This window comes from Equus caballus, chromosome 17 (genome assembly GCF_041296265.1).
Source record: "Equus caballus isolate H_3958 breed thoroughbred chromosome 17, TB-T2T, whole genome shotgun sequence".
NCBI classification, from domain to species: Eukaryota; Metazoa; Chordata; class Mammalia; order Perissodactyla; family Equidae; genus Equus; species Equus caballus.
In genome coordinates this window covers 57,870,699-57,886,429 of record NC_091700.1, presented here as the reverse complement: position 1 = coordinate 57,886,429, position 15,731 = coordinate 57,870,699, and the positions used below count along the sequence as shown (strand labels likewise).

The window sequence follows — 15,731 nt, the reverse complement described above, 5'->3', positions numbered from 1 at the left end:
CATTTAGTCACAAAATACTGAATCAGGTAAGGTCATATGCTTTGCATACACTAGACATATAAACCTGGAAGAGTCTCTTTCCTTAAGGAGTTTAAAGTCTAGTGGTAAAACAGACATATAAACAAATCAGAATGAAACCACAAATGTAGAAAAGTGTTATTTAAGATCTTGAAAATGTGCTGTGGTAGAAAATGACAAGGGCAGATGGAATTGGAAAGAATGTTTGGAGAAGACCTCTTTGAGAAGATGATATTTAAACGGAGGTTTGGAGGATGAAAAGGAGCAGACTTTATGAAGAGCCACAGAAAATTCAGTCCTAGCAGACAGAACAGTGTGAAAGGGCACTAAACAGGACAGTTCTGGGCATTTTTTATGAACTGAAAGCAGGGTATTTTGGCTGCCGCAGAGGTTCTGACTCAAATGCCTTTTGGGGCCAGTTAGGTAAATGAGTTAAGTAGAAGAGTATCTTGAGTTATATTCTTTTTACCAAGATATACTTCATTTGCATATTAATGTAATCTTAATTGTATTCTTCCCGAAAGGATGCTCTCTGATTGCATATTAAACACATAGGAATATTTTTCACTAACACAAAGAAATATGCTCTGTCCTAATTTTGAGATACACTAGTCTTCTGGGTCCATCTTTTGTCTTCTCCCTCAACTTTGCAGTACTAAGGACAACAGGGCAAGTTCTATAATAAATGACAAATGACAGTGGATCTTAGTATCAATGTAACAATAAGGGGGGCTGTTTCTGGTGAATTGAGATCACACACCTCTCATAAAGATCACAGTCACAACCCAAGTGATTTTGCCATTAATTAGGAAGGGTCCAGATTAGATAGAGGTTATGATTTTTAAACAAGAGATTGGATCTCTATTTTTACATGCAATCTCCACATTTTGCAATATTGGGAATAACTTAAATTAGTAAAAAACAAACAGCATTGTAATTACTATGATCACTAAACAACAATTAAACAAGACCTGAGGAGGGCCTGGGATTTTTCCCCCCTTGTAATCTAACAGGTTAGCCTTTTACAGTTTCATCAATGCTGCAAGACATGAGACCCCTATGTCAGGGACAAAGGACAGTTTATTGCTCACATCAGAACATCAGTCAGATTATTAGCATCTGTGTTGGCTCCCCCAGTCTTACTTCCCACTGACTGATGCAAAGGGGCCAGCCAACACTAGCATATACAGTGGACTGCATTACAGGAAAGAAACCTTTATCTTAGAAAACCTAAATCTTTTATAAGGGGCAGAAATCAAGTCTGCCATTTTGCTCTGAGTGTAGATGTCATCTTTATTTTCCAAGGCTTTGAGTAAACACATCGCTCTAGAGGGAGGCTATGTCTCTCTATATTACAAGGCTGTTCACTATATGGACATGCTTGAAAAGATTGCCTAAAACAATGGACAGTCATCACCTCTGCTTGCAAGTTGTGTGAAAACACAGAATTGTCTCTCAGCATCTATAGGCCTCTAATTTTCAACCTCTGAGCTAAACAAAACAAGTGAAGGGGAGAGACATTTAAAATAATTTTTTCTAAAGATAGGCAAGAGGTAGATTGTATAGCAGCTTACAGGTCATCAAAAAGAGGGTCCTTTTGTATTAAGTTTAATAAGAATCTATTGTTGGATATTGAGAAGAAGAATGGTATGAGCCACTTTATATTTTCAAGAGAGCATTTTTGTAGTTAAATGGATAATCGACTTGACAGGAACCAAATTGACAGGGGTGGGCCATTTGGGAAAGACAGCTCTAGATGTCTAGACATGATTTGATGGTTAGAGTGGTCTAAGTGCAATTGGAGAAAAGTAGGCTGATTTTTGATATCATCTAGAGGTTGGATCTATAGACTTGATTGAGGAATGAGGAGGATAATGGAGATAAAATAATTAAAAGAGACTCACAGTATTGACTTTGAAAATCCAGGACAGTATTTAAACTTACTTATATTTATTTGAAAAGGAAAAATAGTGAAGTGATATGTTGTAGGGGATAAACGAGTTAAGTTTTGGATATGCCATCTTTCAGATGCCTACTAAACATTCATAGACAGAAACAAAGTGGGTACTTGAATATATAATTTGGATATTCAGAGAAGAGTTTTCTATAACACATATCATTTTGGGAGTGGTTGGCATATAGATGGCATTTAAATGATTAGTGTGAATGAAATCATATCCGGAGAGAATGGTGAGAAAAAAGAACATAAGGACTGATTTCTGAAAAAAACCCACCAGTAATGTGGAAAAAAGGGAACCCTTGTGCACTGTTGGTGGGAATGTAAATTGGTGCAGCCACTAAGGAAAACAGTAAGGAAATTCCTCAAAATATTGAAAATAGAACTACCATGTGATATAGCAATTCCACTTCTGTATATTTATCTGAAGAAAACAATAACACCAACTTGAAAAGATATATGCACTCACCTCTTCATCGCAGCATTATTTACAATAACCAAGATACGGAAACAACCAGTTTCCATTGGTGGATGAATGGATAAAGGACATGTGGTATATATGTATGCAATGGAATATTATTCAGCCATAAAAAAGAAGGAAATCTTGCCATTTGTGACAACATGGATGGACCTTGTGGGCATTATGCTACGTGAAATAAGTCAGAGAAAGACAAATAGCATATGATCTCACTTATATGTGTTACCTTAAAACAAACAAATAAAAATAACAACAAACAAAACCAGCTCATGGATACAGAGAACGGATTGGTGGTTGCCAGAGGCATGAGTGGGGTGGGCAAAATGGGTGAAGGGAGTCAAAAAGTACAAACTTCCATTTATAAAATAAGTACTGGGGGTGTAATATACAGCATGGTGACTATAGTTAATAATACTGTATCGCATATTTGAAAGTTGCTATGAGAGCAGATCTTAAAAGTTCTCATCACAAGAAAAAAATTTTTTAATTATGTGTGGTAATGGCTATTGACTAGACTAATTCCAGCAATCATATTCTTTATGTATATAGTGGTGAATTAATTACAATTTGAAGTTACTGTGCCACTTTCTGTACTTCCAGATTACACAGAATGAAAAAGTTCTATGCAAGTAAAAGTAAGTCCTGAATGTAATGCATATGATTATTAACCAAATTAGAACAACAAGATTAAAAAAGAAAATGGGAAGGCTAAATCTTACCATATCTGCTTATGATATTTCCAAAAAAAATTAAAAATAACTTTGAGACTTATTTAATTATTCAGTGTCTTTTTCTTTATTTTATGTTACTTTGATTTGAAAAGTCTATCGTGAGAGAGAGTCATTTGGTTGAATGAAATTCCATGCAAGTACATGTCAATTTTTGATCTTTTGTACCGAAAATATCTTAAAACTATGTGGACTTGTCAGAAGGAAAATAGCTACATTATTGAGAAATTCTAATACGTTTTATTCTGTTAAAGCTCTGAATTTCCATATGTTTACTCTTGACAAAACATTTTGTGAGAAAACAGTATAACTTATAAAAGACAATTATATGAATGGTATCCTACTATGCAGAATATTGATAACATAAATAAAATATGCCTATATTTTCAGCATATTTTAATTTGTGCAGCTTTAAAAGTTTTTTGCAAGTTGACAATACTATAGACATTTTTAGAGACATGATTGTCCAATTTTCATTTTAAACTCAACCTTATTATTCAATGTTACTGTGCTGTATTTTATGGAATATATGTGAAATGTCCCATGTAAGAAATTGCACTATTTGCAGAGAGAGCATATTTACTTCAAAACAATTAGGTCTGATTTGAAGTATCCAAACATGTAAATCCATATTTATGTAGAAATGACTTAAACTTCCTTTCTAAGAATTTTAATATTCTAAAAGCAAATGCCCAAACTCTAAGATGCTTAGTCTGTATGGTACATTTCCTTTTGGAAACAGTTAAGTTAAAAAAAATAGATATATTATCAACAAACAATTTCTAAACTATTTATTCAAAGTATACCGTGTTTCTATTAAGTCTTCCAGAATTTTCATGTTGGATGCATATCTATAATCTTCCTACTATGGACCCAAGATGCACTTACTAAAATACTAATAGCTTAGAAAATGCACAACTAGAATACAATACTACCATCAAGGAACAAGCAATCTCATACGATGGCTAAAACAGTGAAAGACTGCAAATGAAATGTAATAAAACATTTACAAGGCAGGTGGGATATCCCCAGAGGATTCACTATCCAGACTCTACTTCTGAAAGTTTGTAACAACTGAAATATCCCTAAGCCAGTCTTCTCTGCGATTTCTAGTTCAGGTACATTTTGTTGTGTTACATGATCCCGGATACCAGTCATTGCTTTTGTCTACGTGGACCTAGATTACAGGAACTCACCATTAGAAATCCTGTGTTATACTTACTGTAAAGTGAGGCTGGTGGGAGTTACTATTTTAATGACACATTATTCAATAACAATTTAGAATTTAAAGTCAGATGAAATAAAGAACATCCATTTATTTAATAAACATTAGTACCTTTTATCACTATAATATTTATTCATATAATAGTGAATAGTGCACATGTAAACCTTAGATGTCTACAGCATTGTCCATGGTACTTGTTTTTCATCATAACATAAAGAATATTTCCTAGAATTATGTAATGATAATGTTTAATGTTTTAAATTCATGGAAAACAGCTAGTGTGTAGGAGACAAATAGAGAAAAAGGAAAAAAAAATCAACTATTTTTTGACAATGAAATGATTGGAGAAAAGTAGAGAATGCAATTTTTCATTCATGGATAAATGGAAAGAAGCAGATCGTACTGAAGAAATGCGAGGGAACACTTTAAGTGCAATAATGGTCCGTGCTCAGTGTTCAGGGTGTAGGCCGCAGAGCGCTCATTAGAACTGATGAGGCCTGGCCTTTCCAAACATTCAACATCAGGATGAGAACTCTGCTCTTAGCTTTAAAAGATGATGAAGTTGTAGAATTTAATTGTTGGTGGTACACTTCCCCTTTAAAAATATGGAACAAAACATTTGCTCAGGACACATACAAAACTACTACCTAGACTATTTACAGACATTTAAACGTCTACCAGCGACATCTTCTTTTTGGCTCTTATATTTTTAACTTTTGTTTTTGTACTTTTAAATCCGGTGATTTATCTGCTTAATTCTTGACAGTACTTGACTTGACAAATGTCCAATGTCAGAAAAAAGAGATTCTTTTGTGTTATGTGCTTTTTTCTAGTTAAGTATAAATGACAATGTATAATCCTTCAGTTCTAGTGATTGACAGATTTGTTAAGGTGTGTGTCTCAGTGTGTGGAAGAGGGATTATCATTTGTTTCTACAAAGGTAAGCCTGTCATTTAACTAGGTCAGTAAACAGGCAGCTTGTATGTGAGTTACCCAAATTGTCCAACTTTAGTAGGTAAAAAAATTCCAGCCTCGAAACGACAGAGCCTGTGGATCCATCATGAAGACAGCTGAAAAGAATGAATTGGCCACGTTGTGCTTCTGTTTGGCAGCTGCATCTAGAAATACACGTAGTTACATTTGTTTCAGAGAGAAAAAGGTTCATTTAATTCTTGTAAAGAATGACAACTTTTGTTGTATATTTTCACTTTCCAACTTTCTTTTAGAACACTAAGTCCTTCAGATACAAAAATGAAAGGACTCTGAATCAAAAAAATTAATGAGCATGAAGAATTAAATCTATCAGTGAGATATTATGAACCGCTTTATGTGGGAAGAAAGGGAGTCATATGTGCTTTCAAATTCCTTCATAGTCAAAAATTGCCACTCCAGTCTCAATTCTGAGTTATTGGGGCAATAATGCATGTCTTTTCTACTTAATGAATACAGGACTGAAGATTATGTGTAACCAATTAAGTCATGAAGAAATTACATAGTAGAGGAAACAGAAATACCTTCTTTTTTTTAAGCCAGCAACTAACTAAAGATTTCTTTTTATTTTTTATCTTGTGCAAATATTTGTGAAGGTCAAGTTATCAATCAAACGTGGCATTCATTTTAAAACCTATAATAAAATCATAGTCTTTCTGTGAGGCACATAATTAGTTAGGGGCACTGTAAAACAGCACTGTTTCTTTTTAATGTTTTATATGGTACATAATATAATAAAAACTTGAATATATTCCATGAAAAAAAATTGTCTCTCTGTTTTTCACATGTATGAATCCATAAGCTAAAGGAAAATAAAGTTTGTTTTGTATTGATGTCCTTTCCTCTCTTCTTTTTGACACCATTGCATTCTGGTCAGCTCTAAGTACATTCTGTGGAGGGATTAATTTTATATCTCTGGGTCAATAGAAAACTTTCTGGTTCAAATGTTTATTTCACAGTTACTTTATTCAAGACAGGCAGTGTGTTCTGTGATGCCCATAGCAATGGAAATTGGAGAGAGTGTTAGAGAAAAAAACATTGCAAAGGTGAAAGTGGCTTGTCTCTAAACTCGTAATTATACAATTAATCATATGAAGGCATTGTCACTATCCTAGGGATTCATGGCACTGTCTTAGCTTAGAAGAGAGGTTAGGATGAGTATAATCATTGGCATTAAAATCAGTGCTGCCTAGTGAGAACCAGTAAATATACTAAAAAAATAATTCTTAACTTTGGGTTTGGTGTAATAATGTACATATTAAGAAGCATTGTATTTGACTTGTGAATCTCTAAAAGAATTGCCTTATTCACCACAGTTTCCCCCACTATTTATTACAGTTAAAACCATATAACATAGGCTTAATGTCTATTTGTTTAGTTAATTAATTGGAATATTAGACAATATTCAAATAGACAAAATTTTCAAAGATCTGCTACATTTAAAAATTATTATATAGTTCACAATATTAATGCCTGATAAAACAGGCAATATATAATGAGAAATAGAAGAGAATTGACTTTTTAATGATTTCTTTACAGAAATTATTCATTACAGGTCACCATGGGAACATTAAATAAAATGCTAAAAGGATGCTTAACTATTTATTGCACATGGGATAATCTATCCTTTGGATACGATTTCTTCTCATCATTCATAACTCTGTTTAATTCCAAAACGAGAGTAACACAAAATATGTACATTTGGCAAAAACAAGTCATTATCAAATCTAAGTACCATCCCTAGAATGCTTTAAAATGATAAAGAATACATCACCTCTAGCATTTTCCTTAACTACAGGTAATCACATTAATCCATGACTTTTTATCCTTCACTTGCTTATTTTTTAAATTTTATTATGTTAATTATAACTTTTAATAATTTTTGTTTAATTATTTTTGAGGTAACACTGGTTTATAACATTACATAAATTTCAGGTGTACATCATATTTCAACTTCTGTGTAGACTACATCGTGTTCACTACTCCATGTCTAATTGCCATCCATCACTATACCCATTTGCTTTTTTACCCTTTTTGTCCTTCCCCCTCCCTCCTTCTCCTCTGGTAACAACCAATCTATTTTTTGTGTCTATGTGTTTCTTGCTGCTTTTTTGTCTTCCACATGTGAGTGAAATCACATGGTAATTATTTTTCTCCATCTGACTTATTTCACTTAGCGTTAGGCCCTCAAGGTCCATCCATGTTGTCACAAATGGCAAGATTTCATCTTTTTTATGGCTGAGTAGTATTCTATTGTGCGTGTGTGTGTATATATATATATATATATATATATACACACACACACCCCATACCTTCTTTATCCATTCACCCACTGATGGACACTTAGGTTGTCTCCAAGTCGTGGCTATTGCCAATAATGCTACAGTGAACATCAGGGTGCATATATCTTTTTGAATTAGTGTTTTTTGGATAAATACCTAGAAATGGAATAGCTGGATCATATGGTAGTCCTGTCTTTAATTTTTTGAGAACTCTCTGTACTGTTTTCCATAGTGGCTGCACCAGTTTACATTCACACTAGCAGTGTATGAGGGTCCCCTTTTCTACATATCCTCTCCAACACTCATTATTCCTTGTCTTTTTAATAACAGCCATTCTGATGGATTTGAGGTGATATCTCATTGCGGTTTTTTGATTTGCATTTCCTTGATAATTAGTGATGTTGAATAGCTTTTCATGTACCTGTTGACTATCTATCTAACTTCTTGGGAAAACATCTATTCAGATCCTCTGCCCATTTTTCAATTGGCTTGTTATTTTGTTCTTGAGATGTATGAGTTTTTTGTATATTTTGGATATTAACCCCTTATCAGATATATGATTTGCAAATATTTTCTCCCAGTTGGTGGGTAGTATTTTCATTTTGTTAATGGTTTCCTTTGCCTTGCAGAAGCTTTTTAGTTTGACGTAGTCCCATTTGTTTATTTTTTCTTTTGTTTCCCTTGCCCGAGGAAACATGATATTCAAAAACACACTGCTAAGACCAATGTCAAAGAGCATATTGCCTATGTTTTCTTCTAGGAGTTTTATAGTTTCCAGTCTTAGACACTCAGACATTCAAGTCTTTAATCCATTTTGAGTTAAGTTTTGTGTATGGTGTAAGATAATGGTCTACTGTCATTCTTTTGCACATGGCTGTCCAGTTTTCCCAATGCCATTTATTTAAGAGACTTTCTCTTTTCCTTTCTTCCTTTATCCATTGTATGTTCTCAGCTCCCTTCTTGAAAATTAGCTCTCCATAGACGTATGGGTTTATTTCTGGGCTGTCAGTTGTGTTCCCTTGATCTGTGTGTCTGTTTTTGTGCCAGTATCATGCTGTTCTGATTGTTTCATTATTATTTTACACACGTCTTGACAAAACTCATGTGCACTGTAAACTTTTACATACATGAATATGGCAGCATTTTTCATTATTTGTTTTGATCCCTGTTAAGAATCATTAATGTTTTAGGTATCTAACAATCACGGATGAAATGTTTTCTAAGTTAAATAGAGCCATACCCTTTCTCACACACAAAATTATTTGCTTTCTTTTAATCCTTCTAAAACTTTGTAATTATAGTATTAGATTTTTTCCACCAATTTAATTCATGAATTTCCTTTTCATCTTTATCTCTAAGATTTACTTAGGGAGACTGATATATAGTGCAATAGATAGTAGGACAAATTTTATAAAAGATACTAGATTAAAGTGACTCTATGTAATCAATGTTAAAGTCTACTCGGCGACGGGATGGCAACTAGACTTTTGGTGGTGAACACAACGCAGTCTACACAGAAGTCGAAATATAATGACGTACACTTGAAATTTATATAATGTAATAAACCAATGTTACCTCAATAAAAAAAAATTTGAAAAGTCTAGACAGACTGTGTGTAATTTAAAAAACAATTTTGAATATACTCAAGAACATTTGACACTTTGTACGTGAGAAAATAAAATTATTTCCTACATGTAAACAGAAATTCAAACTTGAGTAGTTTCCAAGTGCTGGGATCAGCTATATCTGAACAATCTGGGAAATTTTTAAAAATCTAATTCCTGGATTGTGCCTCTGATTTAGTAGGCTGAGGTAGATCAGGGCTTCTACAAGTTTTAACAGCCCTTAAGTGTTCTCATTCCCAATCAGCTTTCCTAAATATTGTGCTATTTATTCTAATAATTTCCTTCAAATTAAAATTCTATATAACTTTAAAATGTTTTGTTAAATTTCATCAAATTTGTTTTTGTATACTTTTCTTGTTGTTTTATTGGTAATCTTATCTTGAACAAAGAGAGGCATGTGATTGTAACAGATTTTTTTAAAAAGTTGCTACTGATTTGATCAAATATTCCTGCAAAGTGTGAAGTGTAGGCTCTCAAGTAGGTGGGAAGAATAATGCCTCTCTCTTAGAACAGTATACACTGAATGACTCATGTGAGATTCTACTCATCACCTGTGAAAATGTTTCAAAGCCAATAATCACTTTGTTTACTAAATTGTAAAGAAATAAAAGATATTACTTCTTCATACACTTATTTTTACATATACACAACTAGGTCTAGTTGGGTTCTCCCTAGAAGTGTTTTCCATCTGAAAAAAAAGAAAAATAATTGCAAAGGAGTGGGGTGTCTGCTATACTCAATTAAATAGATCAATATATTCTGTCTTGATGTCATCTTCACTGACTTTAAAAGAAAATTAATTCATAGATTAATAAATTCTTGATTAATAAAACAATCTGAGGTAAGTGTGTATATAGGGATTAGAGGGAAATAAGAATCACTGTCATATTTGTTTTGACTGCACAGCGTAATAGGGAATACTCCATTTTTAAAATCAATGATGGAAGTTAGAACCAAGTAATCTGCTTTTGTGAACTTGGGAAAGCGATCTAATCTTTTGTAGCCTAGTTTTCTAGAACTATATAATGTGGATCTTAATAATATCCTTAAGGGAAACTAAGTGAAGCTTACATGAGAAAACATACAGATATTATCCAGAATGGGTCCTGGTGTTTCACCATTATCATCATCAATCTCTTGTGTCATCTGTATCTAAGACAAAACCCTCCAATGTAACCAGAGGAAAGGCATTTTGTAGCTCCATAGGAATGTCTCCTGTGTTATGTGTTTGTTTGCTACACGTCATCAATGTCAATCTTTCGGTTAGAATATGCTTTAACATTCTGTGACTATTGTTATGTCATCAGGGAGCAGAATTTACAATTATGTTTCCATATCTTTATCAAATATTGCCAAGCAGTAATATTTGCTTAATGAATATTTAATTATCTAAAACTTGTGGCAATAATTTGACATTGCACATATCATCATGCACAAAGATGTCTTTAAATAAAGATCTTGAATTATAATGTATTCGATATAGATGTATTTAGAGTTTATGATTTTTCCTTCATAGGAAAAGCCAGATTGCTGTATATTTTGCCATTAGATTGCCATATATTTATTTTATAACTTAAAGTGTATTCATTAAGTAAATCTAATTGAAATTAAATTTTTCATGTTATTTCCAAGAAATAGTGATTTATAAACTTATGATTAATATCAGAACTGATTTCATCACAATATTCCATAATTAGAAGTAAGTAGATTACGTGATAGTGAATTATATTTCAGCTTTGAATCAAATATGAGATTTGACTCATTCTCTATCCTAACAGTACTCTATTTCTTGTTCTCTGTATCTCAGTGGCTAAAAGTGAGATATTCAACTTTGTATGTTATCAAAGAAACTGCAAATTAATTCTTTAGGCCATTGCCATTGAAAAAATATTAAAATGTGAAATAAAGGTTATTACTGTGACAAAGACGAGCTCTGAACATTGATAGCCATTTGGGTTTAATATTGTTAAATGAGGCCACATTACTGCTATAACAGTTTACTGTCTAATAAGCTGGAATATCTCATCAGGAATATTATAACAAGATGTGCTTTAAAGAGTCTGTTGGAAAACAATAGCTTGATATAGTTCATTTAACGTTCAGTATGATCACTCTCATTTGCCTTTTCTAGATTGTCTATTTCTGCAAGGGTAGCAATGAAAGCGAAACATCATGTCCTTATCAGTCTCGGGCACGCTGACTTAGTCAGGGTTTTGATTAGTCCCCAAAGAAAGTATGTTTTACTGAAAGATATCATGATTACCAAGAAAAGGAAGCAGGACAGCAAATGAAGTTGGGAGAAATTGCTCAACTACAGAATCGAAATAGAAATCCTATTAATTCAGTGACCTTTCAGCGTCTGTTAAGCATTGGTCATCAAAGTACTTGATATGTTGTAATTATAGTTTCAGTGGCCATTCTCAAGGCTTATGTAAATCGAAATCTATCATTTGGATATATCATTATTTTCAAAATTACAGAGGATCTTTTAATATAAAATGTACCATTTGATTTTATATATTCTTATATATAATTACATATTTTTTACCTACCATTTCATTTAGAACAAATAATAGCAAATAACTTTAAATGTTTTCCCTTTAAATTTGGATATCAGGTTTTTTCAGAACAAAAATATATTCACTGTAAAAAGTATGCTTTTTATGTAAAATTCTGTGTGTAGGAATACAACTCTGAGTCAATTTTAGAATGTTTCAGAATATTACAGATTTCTGTGCAATACTAATTAGGAAAAAAATTAAAATCTCAATGTCACTTAATTATGACAGTGCCATAGATTTCATAAAAGGAATCTTTTCATTGAAGAGTGATATGCAATTTCACTGACTCATGGTATACCTATTTAAGATTTATATTCCATTACCCCTTCCAGGTTACTTTACATAAAATCCTGCATATTATAGTAGTGTGCAAATTAAAGTTTCCGGAAATCTAATACATAGTGTATTTCTATTTTCAAGGATGAACAAAACCTATGCATTAAAAATACATGTTCTTCCACTGAAATTTTAAGAGGTTTTTCTTTTTTGATGTGTTTTATCATTCCCCAATGTGCAGTGAAGATGTTTGGCTTGAGACTAATAATATCCCTTGCATTTTCAAGGCTGCTTTAAAACTTCTTAGTGTGAAATCTTCATATTTTGTTGATACATCCCTGGAAGAATGCCAGATCTGCATAAATGAACCAAATTAATCATTCCTCACTCATTGAATCTGACTTAAAACTACTCATTCAGTAATATTTGTTGAGTGCCTACTACGTGCCAGTCATGCTTAACACTGGAGAGTCAGGATGAGAAGAAACAGAGTCTTTTGCTCTTATGCATCTTAGAGCCATCAGTAAGGAGACAGTGATAAAAACAGCACAGTCACGAATCAGTGATGCAGACTGAGAAAAGAAAAGCAAAAATATAATTCGATGAGATAGTATTACAAAATTTTTAAACAAGTTTCTGAGGAAGTGATGCTTGAGCTGATATCTAAAGGATGAACAGCATTTAACTAGGTGAAGTGTCAATGGGCAATGTGCCATGGGAATCATTACAGAAGGAAAAATTAGGACAAAATCCTGTGGTGTGAGGGAGCATGGTACACGTGGGCTGTTGAAAGAAGTCTGTGTGTCCTGGGAGGAAAAGAAGTGGAGGGAGAACTTCGATGCAAATCTTTTGACAAGCGCAGTTATCAAGGTGAAATGAGGAATGAGGTGACTCCAGAGCAGAATTTGTAGCTGTGCATTTGAAGGTCTAGTATTACTTTTATTTTTCTCATGCAATTGAAGAGACATGAGCGTATTTGAATGTCAATGGGACAGAGAATGTAGAGAGACTGATGGAATGCATTAAAAAAGATAAATATGATTGCTAAGATAAATTTTCCAGGAAGACGGTAAAGAACAGAATCCAAAGGGCAGATGGAGGGCATGAAAGGATCGATTCCTCTTTCAGAGCAGCAGGATGGGAGCATGGGGGATTCATTTCTACAGTTCTTCCATGACATTGGGCACCACACCTAATGACTTGAGGTCCTGGCTCAGTCGTCCTGGGGTGACATCAGTGTAGCCTGTGAAATCCCTGCTCACCTGAACTGGGGGTTGGTAAAAAAAGAGATTGCTTTGTTTATTGCTTCGTTTTACAACTTGTTTAGATATTTTCTATAGAGATAAATGTTTTCATTCCCAAGAATACTAACTCACTAACTTGTAATTGTGTCTAGCATTTCATGGAAGGACATTTCCAAGGAATTAAGACCTAATAAGATGCTACAATAAGATACTCAGTATTTCAAAAAGAAAGCGTCTATTTGTAAAAATGGTCATTCCCCCCTGAACTAAAAATTTTAGTCACATCTCCTCTTTCTTCCTGAAATTATTAAATATCTGAGGTAATGACCAGTTCTGCTTCTTTGGCAGTTTTGATTTATGCTAAGGTACTAAAAATTATGTTCTTTCGGGCAATGTCACTGAAACATAATGCTGCTTGAAATGTATATGTAAAATCAGATTTAATTATATTTATATATTTTGTTGTTGTTGTCCAAAGTTCAGGGTATAATTAAAAATTAGAATTAAGCATGACACAAATATTAGGAAATATTTAAATTACAGGATAGCAACTGTCTTAATAATATTTTCAAAGTTATACTTTCTAGTAATTGCAGATAGTTATGATACTGATCATTTTATAGTTTATCCTCTAATAATAGTGATATAAAATTCATAATAAAATTCAAAGTATATTTGTTTCTCAGTAAAGTGAAAAAGCTTTCATTCTAAATTAGTATTATATCAGAAAATTTTATTTTCTCTTTTAAACTTTGTCATTATAACATAGGAGTTATTTCATTTCTCCATTATACAAACATCATTATACAACCAGCCAGCTTTCACAGGAGCCAGCAATACAATTTTTATGCATTTTTACAGTAAACTTTTAAAACTTTATCAGAGAATATCAAATTTTGAGCAACTCTAACCAAAGACTCTCTTACCCAGATTTGTAATTGAGACATAGAATTAAGACCAGTTAAAATATTGATTTTCAACTGACATTTTAAAATACTGTATTTACATTGTTTTAATATTTCCTCCTGGATTAACTGATCCCCTGCAGGCTGGCCTCTCAGAAGACTGGCCTCTTCTACTACTCTGTTGAAAGAGGTTCTTGCCCAAGACTAGATAATTGATCCTAATGAAATGCAAGACTTGGATACCAGGGCCTTGATCATATCATGGAGGGGTTTTTGCTTCCCTAGCAACAACTGCTGCACTGGCTTACTACATCCTATAGCTGTCCCAAAGTGTTTGTATTTCAGACCCTCCATAATGCCAAAGGAAGGCTGAGTGCTACCCCCAACCACAAAAACTAAGCTGGCAGTGAGTTACAGTATGGCATACCAACTCATGATCATACCAAGGTAGGGGAAAGGACTTCCCTAGACATGTAGCTTCAAACCTCCTCAGCTCCTGTAGTCTGATAACAAGGCTTTTCAGCTTGCCGTGAGCCACCCCAAAGTGGAATAGCTAATGGTGCGGGGATCATATACCTGCTACTCATCCTGTTTCCTCAGTGAGTGATGCCCCAGCAGATCTTCTGTATGTGCTGCCTCTCCATGTGTCTCATATGATCCATAGTCTCCATAAGTCATCTTTCAACTCAACCAAGATATTTAAATATGCTCCATCAAGCAAAATCTGGGCAAGAATATAAAGAGGGTTAAAATAGTGTATTTGTGCTGAAAGGTGAAAAACACCTTCTACTGAAAAATTAAGAAAGTTTGCTGAGTGGCAGAAAGCCACCTTCACACCGATAAGGTCAAGCATGACTTTAGTGGAGACCTACAATTCTTGCCACAGATTTACGTATGACTTCAGAAAGGGGAAATGAGACATGAGTTTCTTTGAAAACAGCATGCAATAGGCAATGTCAAGAAATACTCAAAGGGTGTTCGCGTCCTCATCCTTGCTTACACAAACCAGATAATTCCCCTTTTCTGGAAGTGAGGTGTTAAACAGGACATATGATTTGCCATCATTCAACCGTACGGGGATGGATGAAACATCACCAGTTTGCTTCCCTCTGTCTCTTGCCTGCCTTTTCTACCCAGGTTTAGAAAAGCAAATGCTTCCTTTCCTTACCTCCTTTGCAGCTAAATCTTGCCTGAGAAACAATTAGGATCAATAAGATACTTCAGGACATCTGAGTACCTCTGGAAGATTTCATTTTCTCAGGTAAAGGATCAGATGCCTTGGCTCCATTCTTACCACTTTATTCCGATCCTTAGGATGCATGTGTTGTCTGCAGCTTGACATGATCATGTTATCATAAAGGAAAGGCAAAGGAATTCATTGATTCTGATTTTGCATAACTGGAGAACTAGTTCAAGAATTCTGCTTCTTTTCAATTTCTTGT

General features: G+C 33.7%; 2 long non-coding RNA genes across 10 annotated transcripts in view; both read right to left on the bottom strand.

Annotated features, from left to right (window-relative positions):
- The window catches only part of LOC111768599 (uncharacterized), a 110,694-nt gene that overhangs the window by 47,304 nt on the left and 47,659 nt on the right, over positions 1-15,731 (bottom strand). The window lies entirely within an intron of this gene.
- LOC138918528 (uncharacterized) lies at positions 3,242-10,750 on the bottom strand. The gene is made up of 2 exons (XR_011427995.1): positions 10,389-10,750; positions 3,242-5,524 (listed from the first exon to the last, which is right to left on the bottom strand). It is a non-coding gene; the product is annotated as an uncharacterized lncRNA (long non-coding RNA).